Here is a 13,697-nt window from a genome sequence, read left to right on the forward strand (position 1 = left end):
TTCACTAGTCACAAGTCACATTTTTCTACGTGTTTGTACTAAGTTTATCTACTCAGTCCTTCACAAAACTTTTCACTTCACACAAAAATCTTAAATGAGGCTCTTTATAATTTAAATGACGCATTATTCATAAACTTTACCCTGTGTGGTTAAATTTGAGGATAAAAATTTAATAATTAAAATAAAAAATAAATGAACATTTAATAATATATTAAATGATGGTAATGACCATTTGAGCTGTAAATGTTGTTGTACGTATCTAAATATTGAAAACATCCATTCCAACATATTATTTTCAAATGTTTTACTTCATTTGTTCTTAATGGGGAATTAAAAACTAGGTTTAAAAACACAAATGTATTTGTGTCCTATCGGTCAAAGGTTAAACTGATGGATTCCAAACCACCCAGCGAATGGAACAAATATGAAAACGAAGCTGCGTCCATTTGTTTGCTTAAGAATTTCATTAAGCTAAATGAAGTTGCTAACACCTATTGACGCTAGGGAGTAAATAAGTGAATACGATATGTACAAAGCAAGAACAGCTGATCCGAGGAAGGATACTCTGACGCATCGGACATCCTCTAAACATTTCACGGTGCATACATAATAGCTTTTAAATTATTTCAGGAATTCAGTTTGAAAAAAGGAAAGAAAAGGTTTTACCAAAACATTTTCATTGTGAATTAAGCTTAAATAACCTTTCCACGTGAACACTTTTCCACGAAAAGTGAACATTAGAAAAAAAAATCATTAAGAGTCTAGAAAGAAGGATAGGTGCTATCAAGAACTTGAGCATAAGTACAATCAACTAGGAATAAAACATATGAAAGGAAAATTAAACGAAACGTCAATTGAGTAATTGTGCCAAGGAAAAACCTAAACCTAATGCATCCCTCTATCCATAATGTACGTTGCTCGGTACTAAACTGAATTGCCGATCGTAAATAAAAAATCAACTCAACACAGCAACATCATTAATGGCAAAATGAAGCAAGGACATGTGCAAAGGCGACGCCGTTTCAATAGAAAGATAAAGCGATACAAACAAACGGAAAGGTTGTTTATTAAGTATTGAATACAAACACTGTTTCCCACAATCCTAATTGTTCCTAGTAGAGATAAAAGAAATAATCTAATTCAAAAGCACGCCACTTAAAGCAGAGGAACAACAATTTAACTTTATAAAAAGTAAAGTATATAAAAGTTAAGCCGGTTATTTTGCTATCCTGCTCATGTTTGTGTGGTTCATTCGCTATTGTGCTAATGTGTAAATGCCTTTTCACTCAAAATTTTAAACAAGTGAGTAAATTAATATGTCACACAGTTCAAATGGCAAATAACAGAGTTGCTTGTTCAAGAGTAGAACGAAGAGATTTATCACACTCTGGAATGGTAAAATTCAATAAAAGAATCATCAAACAGTGCATTGCGTTTACTGTAAACAAAATTATCCTTGGAATAATATTTTCTTATGGCTCACGACACTGTGTGATTTCAAATACATTTGCGTATGTAAACACCACCAACCGTAAAGATTCAATCAGAAAATCCAGAAACATATGCGTTTGATGTTCGAAATGGTTTGATGTTTTTGACTTGTGAAAAGCAATGTATCAGGTTTATTACATTCACAAACGGTAAACCGGGTTGTATTGCCTTGTGTTGAACAACAAATGATTTCTGATGATTGCAAAAAGATCAACCAATTGCAACTTAACAGGAACGTATACAAACTTGTTGGATGGAAACACTCGTAGTAACTATTTATTCAAGTCACCTATAATTATAAACAAATCAATGTTTTGAACATATGACAACAATGTCGTTTGCCTTTCCAAAAACAGTATCGACATATTTTTTTAAACATTGAGAGTGCTAATAATTAATTGGTTTTAACGTAACTGTTTCTATTTTTTATTGTTTTTTTTTTAAGTTCCCATTAAATTACTAGAGAAACTCCTCACAACACGCGAGCAAGATAGTGCGCATCAAAGGTGTGTGTGTATATTTGTCAATGTTTTTCGTGTAAATAATGCTAGCACAACTCCCCTTGACCAACGCTATTCTTAGCAACCTGCCGCCAAGGGCCAAGGAATTCCGTCAACATTGTCCACCGAATTGACGAAAGATATCGCCACAATCTTATCGCTACTTCACGACGCCAATTCCGCATGTTGGCCATTATCAGCAAACAATTCCAGGGGTGGTCATTTCGGGGCGGCCTCCACTAGCGCTAGCCGCCCCCAAACCGCACGCAACCTGCCAGGGCTGGGGGAAACGAGGTGGGTAGGCGCGACTCAAAACACCCAATGCCGCCCGGGGTGTGCCACCGTCACGTCGCTCCAATTTACCGTTGATCGATGCGTTGCTAATCGCTCACGCAAATCCTGCGGCATCGAGCATCCTTCGCCGAAGGGGTTTCCGAGGGCCAATCGATGGCCCGTACGAGCACTTAATACACGACATCCCGAGGGAGTTGTTTGTTGTTAATGTAACACATCACGAAACACGTGGACAGATATGGTATGCACTTCTCGCACGCCAGCGGAGTCGCGTCGGGTATTCCTTGGCGGCGGGTTCCGTGCCAACGGACGATTCAAAATCAACGGCAATCGGGCGGCAAATTAGTTAGCACTTTTAATTGTTTACCCACGGTCGTACGCAGTTGTCACCCGCAATCGTCTCGGTCACTATTTGCACTATTTGCACGCCGTTGCCGCATGCGGTTGTCGACGAGGGCACGGACAAAACAACACTGAACCGACGTACCTCGTCGACCGCGTGTGTAAGGTTCGGTTGCGAAACGTCCCGGTGACACTCCCGTCAACCGAACAAGGCACCCGCAGATAAGATAGACGCAGGGCCACGGTCCGTGTCGGTGTCCGTCTGTTGGGTGTCAAGTATCGCGCGCGACTGGACCTCGACCGTCGGAGAACAGCGCCGTCCGCCTGCACAAGACCGCACCGCGGTTCGATTTCGGGATGCCGAAGTGAATCCATTCGGGATCCAATTCTATCTCCTATTTCCACGGTTTGCTCTCGATTTTACGCCTGTTGTGCTCAGTTTTCCAGCGATCTCGAACCAATGGACCATAATCGCCGCGCCGTAGTAAGGAAGAAGGTTACCTTTCGCAAACCGACGGTGGAATCGTAATGGCGTGCGTGTAAATAAACAGTCGTGTCTGCCTCCCACCCCGGAACAGGATGGGGTGCGATTTTTCATCGACGAGTATCTCCTTCGGTCGCGGTACCATTTTACTGCCTTGGCCTCGTTTGCTCGGCGAGACGTGAATTTCAACCGATCCAGTCGGACGGGCGAAAGACCACCTCCGGCGCGTAATTGTCCAACGCACACCGTCCGGGCGATATTTGCGATTGATTTGTCAAACCAAACAACCTGTGCACACACACCTTCCCGGGTCGCAGGCCGACAGGGAGGGTGGAAAAAACAATTCCAATCGATTATGCTTCCGAAAGCATGAGTGGTTTCAGATGAATGCTCGGCGTCCGAATGGGGGGACGCTGGTATTTTACCTGTTCGCCCGATCTGCCGACCACCCTTATCAGGCGATAGGAAAGCTACGTGGACCCGAGCCCGAGCGAAGGTTCAGCGAAGAGGGAAGATAACACGCACCACCCCTACCAAAGAGGTTTTCTAATCCACCGGAGGGGTTCGATTATCATAAGACGGCGAACGCTATCTGGTTCGCCCTTCTGGGTAGACGAATCGCTGGCAGACTACTTGAATTTTGATTCAAAGAATAGGGTAAGTGACGGTATTTTTGCAAGGGTTGGTAATTTTTGCTAGAAAAAACAGGCTACCAAATGTCACAATGGTTTCAAAGAAAACCCCGTATATTCTACGGAAATGCAATGGTTTCCAATGGCACTTGAGTCAATAGTTTTCGGAAAATAAACTAGTTTCTGCACTTGTCTAGTCCTTTTGCCAAATTGTATTAAACTGTAATGTCCAAAAGTATGCGAGCACCGCCCGCCAAATACAGTAAGTAAGTATGTTGCTGGAAGATTGTTGGCAAAAATAAAGAAGTGTTTCCAATAGAATCTTGAAAATTTTCATTACAAATGAAAGCAAAATTTTGTGTATAACAAAAGAGTGCCAAGCGAAATACATTTATTGTGGGTTATGTTTATGATACATAAGAAGAGAAGTTTATTTTTTCATGAGTTAACAGTGGCTTAAATGCGGTCAAGTTCATAAAGCCAACTTTTATTGGAAAATTCATATCTACCCAAACATAATATCAAAGGACGAAGTATAACTGATTTTACAACATATTTGGATTTGGTCAAACTCCTACCAGATGCCGTTTAATTGCCGACGAAATTGGGGCGAAGCTTTTGCAAACGTTGTGCAACATAAAGTCACCTAACAAAAAGGGTTTCGGAAAATATCGCTGATTTTACAACGGCAATCCTCGATAAACCTGTAAAAATGTTCGCAAGTTTTCCTATGTTTCATGTCATTCATGTATTGCTTAATTTTCGTTAAATAAATTCTTACATAGATTTTTGTTGGAATGGCGACACTTAAATGGCGAAATACACTTATGCACTCTAAATGCCACTAAAAATATGCCAAAATTTTAAAACAAATTTAACTTTGACACCAAACTTATTTCGAGAGAAAATAAATCTACTAATTTATCCCTCGCAACGGCTTTCGCACAAAGATAAAGAATGAGAACGAAAAGGAAGAAACAAAGAGGCGAAAGACTGGCCACAAACGTGCTTAAAATATGCTTAAAAAGTCCGTTAACATGAACTTAGAACATGTACGTGCAAGGATCTCATATTTGCTTGTTGGTTTAGGACGAAGCAAACCCGAGGGTGTAAGGAAACGGCGTTTACCGACGTCATTGCGCCAACGAAACGCGTAAGCCCAAAAAGAAACCGAAAACATGTAAACTCTCGCCAACGATCGCGATCGTGATCCTGAATGAACATAGAAAACGGACAAAGGACACGATGCATCGGTAACGGGAGGTTAATGCAATGCGGAGGAACGAAAATGTTCCCATCAAGCGCAAAGCATAGAAGGAAAGATAAGGAAGGATCGTTGCTCAAAGGGCACGTAAATTTTTAAATAGGTTATACAAGTTTATCGTGTGGGAGTTAGACGGAGAAGATGCATACTCTCAAAACGACTTACGAAAGAATGCATTCCTTTATTACACCCACGTTTATTTGAACGTAGCAAAATGAGTAAAAAAGCTGTAAAATTTTACGAATAAATGAGACATTTTCACCCCTTCAGATACGAATGTCCCTCTTAAAGCGCAAATTTTGTTAAATAAATTTAAAAAAAATCACCTCGACACTTGAGACGAAACGAAGCTCGCACATTTATTTCAAAAGCTCCACCATCCGGAACTAGATTCACTCCAATTTCCTCCTTTCCTTTGCGCCTGATTCTTCTCTGTTAGCAGCGTAGTCACGCTGCGGACCGGATTCTCAGTTTATCCTCAAATCTAAGTTGAAGTTTCAGACGTGGTTTTCTCCGGTGTTGGCAGAGTCACGGCCCGAACCGAACGTGTTGATACCAAAACCAAAGGACTTCAAGTGGAAAGTTGAACGTACTCGCGATGACAACGCCTGCGACCGGATACCTTCATGCTTCAGTCGCAACTCAGTCCGTTACACTTACCATATTTAGCAAATTTCGCTAGCGTCCTTTAAAAGACTTGGAATTTCAATACCATCTATGCAGATCGATGAACACGCTAGTTTTTTTGCAACGCTTTACTAGGTTTGTTATTCATCTTACATTTCCCAAGAGCATCATGCAAGTTTAAGAAAAAGCTTCCATTAAGTTTTTTCGAAACGAAATTGTGAGAAAATGTTTTATTGGTGGAGAGTCGTATGCTTCTCCGAATGCAGACGATATAACAAATTTAAACTCTGCAGTCAAACTTTTCCTCGCGTCGACTCGACTTCGACTTCATTCCGGTCTTGTAATTGTAAGATCTCCGTAGCGGTTTGATGATGTGTGAATATTTAAAATCTCCCATTTCTGAGAATCACACATGGCACACCTTATTATACTTACGTCAATTTGAAGTAACTATTTTCTATCCTTTGTAACTTTTCATGTTCTTATTCTTCTTCATGGCGTAACGACCTCTTGGTCATGCCTGCCCGTTAAGGGCTTACGAGACTTGTTTCCCTGTTGTACGTGGATAGTCAGTCCTCTCGTGCAGGGGAGGGTCCGGTCTCGGTTGGGATTCGAACTTTTCATGTAACGATTATAATTTTATTTTTATATCTACATTTAGTAGATAAATTTGTACTTTCTCAAATGATGTTTATTTTTTGTCTACAGTTATAAAACCAAACCAAAAGAAAAATGGTAGCCCATAAACAAGTATGTACCGAGTAGCCGACTCAATAAAACCAAAAATTTATAATATCGATTTCACAAATCGATTTTAAATTTTCAAAGGAACGCAAAAATCTCTAGCAATTCAAAGCACATAACACAATAAAGCATATAATGGGACAAACAACCATGGAAAGATTAGGAAAGTTTAACATAAACATCTTCATGCCTTAAACATCTTCATGTCAATAATTCCTTGTCGAACACTTCTTATTTCTTATGGCATTTCCTCTCTGTTTAACAGAATGTTGCTTACTAGCGAAACAGAACGGACAAATTGTTGGTGTACCCCCATACAATATATTGAAATAGTTCTCCCATACAATATGAAATAATAAACTGACTTGTTCACATGATGAACAATCTGGAGCAACAGACACATTCTAATATAGCTTCCGGTCGAATCGCTCCCTGCCATAAAATACGATTGAATTCCTGTAAACTGCAACATACAGCAGTAAATATTTATTTTTATAATACGTCAAGGCACCGTCGTTTGCTGGCGAGCATATACAATAGTTTGTATTTGTTTGTGAGACTGCAGCACAGCACCGGACATACCGGCATTCCGAGGCAGTGGATCGCTGGTTCTGGCAATCCAAACGTAACAAATCAGTTGAATCCTAATGGTTTGTAGTGGCGACACGATTGTTTACCTTCCCAACCATACGATCGATCATTCGTAGTGTATCGAACGGTTTTGCACACATGCTGCCCATTTGATAAATCCTTCGTGGCGTAAAATTTGAAACACATGGCTAACGATGTAGCAGGCAGAGTTTATGTTACAAAAAGTCAGAAAATGATCAGCTACATAACTACTGCGCATTGCGTTCAATCATGTGTTTAAATAGAACTAATTAGAGCCCATTTAGCGGATTGGAGAAATGACAGATTCGAGTAGTGCTCTATAACATTTCAGAGGAAATGCGTTGAATATAAAAATGATTCTACCTTATGTCTAAAACCAAATAGTTGTAGACAATTTTTGGTACAATGTCAGTGTTAAATTTGAATTACAAAAGGGCCATAACAAATGCTTTATTCCGACTGCGGTTTTGAAATCAAATTGCGAAAATTTCTGAACCAACGGTTGATGGACCATGCGGAGTCTACAATCGCTCTTCGATTTGAATGGTTAACAATGAATTCACGAAAAGCTACCTATGTGCTTTTCTTTCGGAAATGCCAACTTCATATCATATGTGCATATACTGTGTAAGACATTTGGTTATTGGTATTGAATGAAATGAGATAAGCAAGTATCAAATGAGCTGTTACGTGAACGGCAATGAAACGCTCTGAAGCACATATTCTTTTACAAAAACTGAATGTTTACCGATTGCTGTACATCCTGAAGTTTTTATTTTTTGTTTCAGTTCTCAGCTTATTTGAAGAATGGCCGAAGAATGGACCAAGGACTCCGGAGTCAAGAGTTCAGTAAGCAACAAAATCAGTAACAAAATTGACGAGGCTCTTCTACTTGCGTTTCGAATCTGAGATCTTGTTTTTTCCGCAATGAACATTGAATACACCGTCGAAGAAATTGTTATGCAAAAGCTAGGCTGCCCAGTACATGGACATCCAGATGTGTTTTCATCTTGCTTTAGGACAAATTTATACAATCCACCCAAAACGAATACCTTCGGTTTGTTTGAGCCTTTGCCGACTGTGACAGGTATGGTGTGTGCAATTTTTCGAGAAACATGTACAGTTACAATTGCTTGAACATGATAATCATTGAAATTGATGAACGAACTGCAATAACTGAAGTTTCTATACTTCTCTAAGTCACGTTCATACGCATGAAAATGATATCGCCGAAAATATTTCACATCGCTTATAAACGACAATGACAATGAAGCATTGGTGTTGATCGAATATGTTAGTTTGCATATGATAAATTCATATGCCAGCTCCTCATCGTCGGAGTAACGTGAGCTTGCAACCTGCCATTTGCCTTAGCAGGGGTTGAGCCCCATGGCCAGATGACAAAAAGGGCCAGATGACTAAAAGGAAACCAAAAACGCTGGTTGGATACCTTTCTAAATAGTAAAGTTACATACAAAATGGAGAAAGATAAAATATTTAGAATTTTCTTGTTAAACTTTTTGGAACATTTTCATACTTCTTTTCGTAGGTTTTTGAATTTGATTTGAACATATACTCATACAACAATTTAAATTTTCATTTTGGGAAGAAAACAAACCTGACAGAAATCCGATAAAAAGTGAGATGGGACTTTTGTATGAAACACTTAGATTTTTATAGTATCGAAGCTACGATTAGTTGAGTGCACGTGCAATTTTATCTGCCAAAAATACCGATGCTAATGACTCCTACTGGATCATTGCGCTCATACAAATTGATTGATCGTGTTAAAGACGAAGCCGTGAACCATTCGGTAGAATATCGAAACATTCTTTGGATTTGCCTGATATGCCGCGACTTAAAGGTGGTTTTGTTATTGTTATGTGTCACCATCTTGATGCACCAAATCTGCGGGGCTTCCCTTTAGTTCCAATGCTTTGTTATTTCAATATTTGCATATTATTAACATTGGACGAAGTTCGTTCGGTCAGCTAGTTAGATTATGAATGTCGAAGATTTTCGCTCCGTTAGGTTTGTTTTGATTATCAATATGATCAACATGGTTTGATAAACATGCTTGCTATTAACGAATACGAATTTATAATATTATCACAAATAAAATCACAAATCAACCATTTGAAATCATTGGTACCATAGGAATGTCACTTCTTATGTCCATAACTACGCTTTGAAAACGCATTACTTAAAGTTTTGCAGATTAGTATTAACAATTTATCCTAATGTAGCCAAATCGTTTACGATTAATATTTCACACTTTCAAATCAAATTTATAACAACACGCCATTATTTGAACAATTGTGATTAAAAAAACTTTTTGATTTTTACTTTCATCATAGTTTAAACAATTTTACACTTTGAATCACGCACAAATTAGAAACTAATGAAACAGCGTTCCGTATTAGAGAATACTCATCTCAATGTCGGAAATCAACGTGTCTACCGGAACAGAGTAGAACGAGAACTGACGATGTGCTCACCATCATATCATGCAGCGATCATTTCCGAGCATAAATACTCTTCCTTTAGCAGGAATTATTTACACGCTCTTTACACTCCTCTAGTGAAAGCATTTCTCTGAAAGTCGCATAGCTCTCTGTTTACTGCTATAGGTAGTAATTTGTCTAGGCACCATGCTGTATTTATCTAGGCGTCGCTGCAAATTTTGGTTGTGCTGGATTTCAAATGATATTTTTTAATCAAAAAATGTGGCCCTTTTTTGCTTGCCTTAGCACATTCGTTTGGAAACACATTCTTACAAACGTTACTAAATAAGTTTTTCGAACAATTAATGTTTAACAAGTAGTTTTCTGTGGGATTTGAAAATATCCGTATCTGTTAGCATGTTTTTAAAATATGAATTTCTGGTCTGATGTCGGCCAGTTGCCCGGAATAGTGGAACGATGTTATAAATAAAAATTTTGAAATGTTTACGGAACTAGTAGACGAAAACGTGATTGCTCATCCGGGTAGTGAATGTAAACATTAGTTGTGCGTAAACTGTCATGGAATGAAATATTGGCACATTCGAAAGAAGTGCATTGATGGGCATGATCGAGTGGTTATTAATAGATTTATATCGTGTGCCATCTTCAGTGTGTGGAATTCTAAAGAGGCAATTTTGGATCTTGGAAAACGATGCTTCCAAAGCTAAATGACACATACCCCCAAAACTGAAGGCCACTATGTGATTTTAATAGGGCAAATTGGCTTAGTTTTAGGTCATTACCTGACAAAACTATGATTATGATTAAAATGGATTTATTGACCGCCTTTTTACATTTCGTTTGGCCCCCTTTGGCATCAATAATGGCTCTAAAGGGACGAGACATCGGATCAGCTAATTTCGTGGTGAATTCAGGTTCAGTGATATTTTCCCAAACTCTACCTATATTTTTTAGGACACTCTTACTCGTCGGGAGATTTTTTTTTTGGTGGGTGGCTGTAGCGTTTTCAGCTGTTTGGGGACATTATACTGCACCCATTCCTGCTCCTCCTGCTGGGATCATTATTCTGCTGGTAACAGTAATCTGCTGGAAGTTGCAGTTTGACCGCATTTTCTTTGACGTATTTTTAAAAGATGCTTGAAAAAACCATCTTGTCCAACGTGGTTTTTCAGAAGAATCATCTTGGGTCATTTTCAGAAGAAACTGCCCTTAAAATAATGTCCGACATCTCTTCTGCTAATTTTGGTGTACTGGCGTTTGGTCTTATTGATCCGTAAATTATGGTTCGTATTTTTTGGATTATTATTCTTTCATCATTTATTCATGCAAGCAACATTAAAGCTATGGTCGTTCGACTGCCATGGAGCAATCGATACGGAGTTAAAAGTTTATTTTTTATGGTACTACACTAAGTAATAATCCCACATCAACAATAACTAATAACTGTTTATTTTTTATGGTAGTACACTAGATAATAATCACAAATCTACAATAACTTACAATTGTGAGCAATGATATTTGTTTTCCCATTTATTGATTTTATTCCAATTGCCTGATTTCTTCGAATTGCTTGTTCAATAAGTTTCATCTGTTTACCAAATCTATCACTTTAGCAGTTCAAAAACGGTTACTTGGATCCAATTGGATATCTAGGATCCTTGGATAGCCACCAATGAAATAATGAACCTCTAAAGAAGGCTCTGAAGCTTCAGTTATATCTAGATTTTGGAAATATTTCTTTCAGTAGAAGAAATGTGAGCAAAATGGCAGACCTGCAAGATTTGCTGGACATCTTAGCTCAGGCAATATCGTGTGAATATCCAAATACTAACGGTGTGGTGAATCTAAATCGTCTGCACGAGTTATTAACCTGTTTGGTTTCCTGGAAGGCGCAGTGTGTCAAGTCGCACTCTTCAATTTACTCTCCCGAACCACGACAAACTTTGCATGCATTTGAAAGAAGAAACAGTACACCTTGCACAACCGACCCACATTGTTCTCCGGCAACATGTGTGGATGAGTGTCAGAAGGTAATATGAATCCTCTATAAGGCAGTTTTTGAATTGATGATTATTTCGCCCCTCATCTAACGTAAAAAAGTCTACTTTTAACTATAACAATTTGTGATAAAAAGCATGTTCTTTTATTATAATACTCGATATAATTCAAATTTGTCTATATTTCTATATTTTCTTATAAAAGATAAAAGAACTCCAAGAACAAATGCTAAATGTAGAAGTAAGACTCCGAGAAATCGAAGTACTGGATTTGAAAACAACAGTCCAACAACTTATCCAAAAAGAAGAAAATGTTCGAAAATTCAATTCGACCAGGAACGCGGAGCTAGACAGTAGCGAAACATGTGCAAACAATTTAATACACGATGAAACGATTGCTAATTACGGCGCAACTCCCAAACATGTTCAGGGCACGCAAAGATGCTCTGCTAATGACTCAATAATGATGGCGGAAAGTAAAAAGTCCTCCGAGCATTCCTTGTTACAAGAAAAAGTTTCAGTCGAACGACAAACTAACGAAATTCCGAGGCGTGAAATTTCCGAAACGAGTTCAATGGTAACAACATTGCCAGTGCAAACGCAAACGGTCCCTTTTATGTCTTCAAACGGGCTGGCCTATGAAGAACCAGCAAATTGTGTTAAGGAACAGCATGTGTTTTCAAGGGAAAATCAGCACCCTGAAAGCATTGAGGAAGAGCAGTACGTCGTGGGGAAGTTAGTCGAGTTGGATATTATTGTGGCGGCAATGAAGAAACGGGAAAACGAGCTTGCCGAACGACAAACGAAACTAGAACAAATGCTAACTGAGTACATGGAAAAGTTGCACAACCTTTTCCAAAAAAAGGACAGTTTTACAGCCATAATGGATAATGGGAACGAAGTAGATGACAAGCCTGACTTGCCAGAATGTAAATCTCAACAGATTGATCAGCAAAGCATGGGCGAAAAGCTGGACGACGAAACTTTTACCACCTTTGCTACCGAGGTGCGTTTAGTTCTGTCCGAGTTGCGGGAAAGAATCATTTCCCTTGAGGCCATGGTAGGTGTACACCATGCTGCTGGAGGAAAACTTTCATTACAATTGCCACATCGTGTGAAATGTATATCTTGTGATGGGCATGCCGTTATGAACCGTTCTGCTGAGCATGTACCGGATCCAATGCTTTTCAGCACCAACCGGTGCCTCAAACCGTTTTTAAAAACGCAATTAAACTTATTGCAAAAGGACGTAAGCCGTTGGGTATGCACAGGTGATATCCTACATGGGCAAAAACTTAAGAAAAAGCCAGAACCTTAGAACCAATCCGATATGTCTCATCAAGGTCTCACTCTACATCCCGAATTTCAATATAATTTGAAGCGAAGGTTTTATCCACCATACATGTTACTGCATCCGGTCAACAAAACGATGTCCATCCGGTCCTTGGGGGAGAAATGTGATGAAATCTGAGCTCTATTACCAGTTTTATAGTAATCTCGCCTAATAAATTGATACTTGGTTTGCGTGGAATGTCCGTCAGGTACCCTAAAAACAAAATTAATTTGAAAGCATAGTAAACCGCTTTTGCCAAATAATTTGTCGATCGTAATAGTGAAAAGTAATCAAAAAGTCCCCTGAAAGAAACACATGTGGTAGTGTAGAAGTGGTGTAGAGGTCCTATGGATTGCATCTCACCGGATTTTCAAAAAATCTGATCCTTTTGAGAGGGTTTACTAAGTACTAACCTTAACAAGTTAATTTTGAAAACAAATTCAACCCGGTATTAAAGCTCGCGAGTAAGCCCCGCTGCTTAATTCAAACTTTGCCTGGTGCTGATTTCCTAATTTAATATGTAAAATAGTTTAAGACCTAAAATAACTATGATTTATTCAATTTTCTTAAGTCAAACACCAATTGAATTTTCTTACTACATAAAAATCATTTGCTTGAGTATGTTTCAAACCCTTGATAAGGATTTTCTATTGAATGTTACATTCCGCCGAATCTAGCTTTTTAAAGTTAATACAATCGACAGCATGTTATCAGATGTTGGATTTAACGTGGTCAGTCAGTAACAGATATCGTCCAGCGTCTTCCGGAGCTGCTTGTTTTGCTCTCTGACTCGCGCTATCGGATTCCTCTCATTGCTTCTCTCGCCCTCAGAGAGAGAGAGAGGGCAGCCATCCTTAGCTCTCTCGGAAACCCTCGGCATTCGCGAGGTGTAACTGTCAGTTCAGTAGGAAA

Source organism: Anopheles coustani, chromosome 2, assembly GCF_943734705.1.
Source record: "Anopheles coustani chromosome 2, idAnoCousDA_361_x.2, whole genome shotgun sequence".
Lineage (NCBI taxonomy): Eukaryota > Metazoa > Arthropoda > Insecta > Diptera > Culicidae > Anopheles > Anopheles coustani.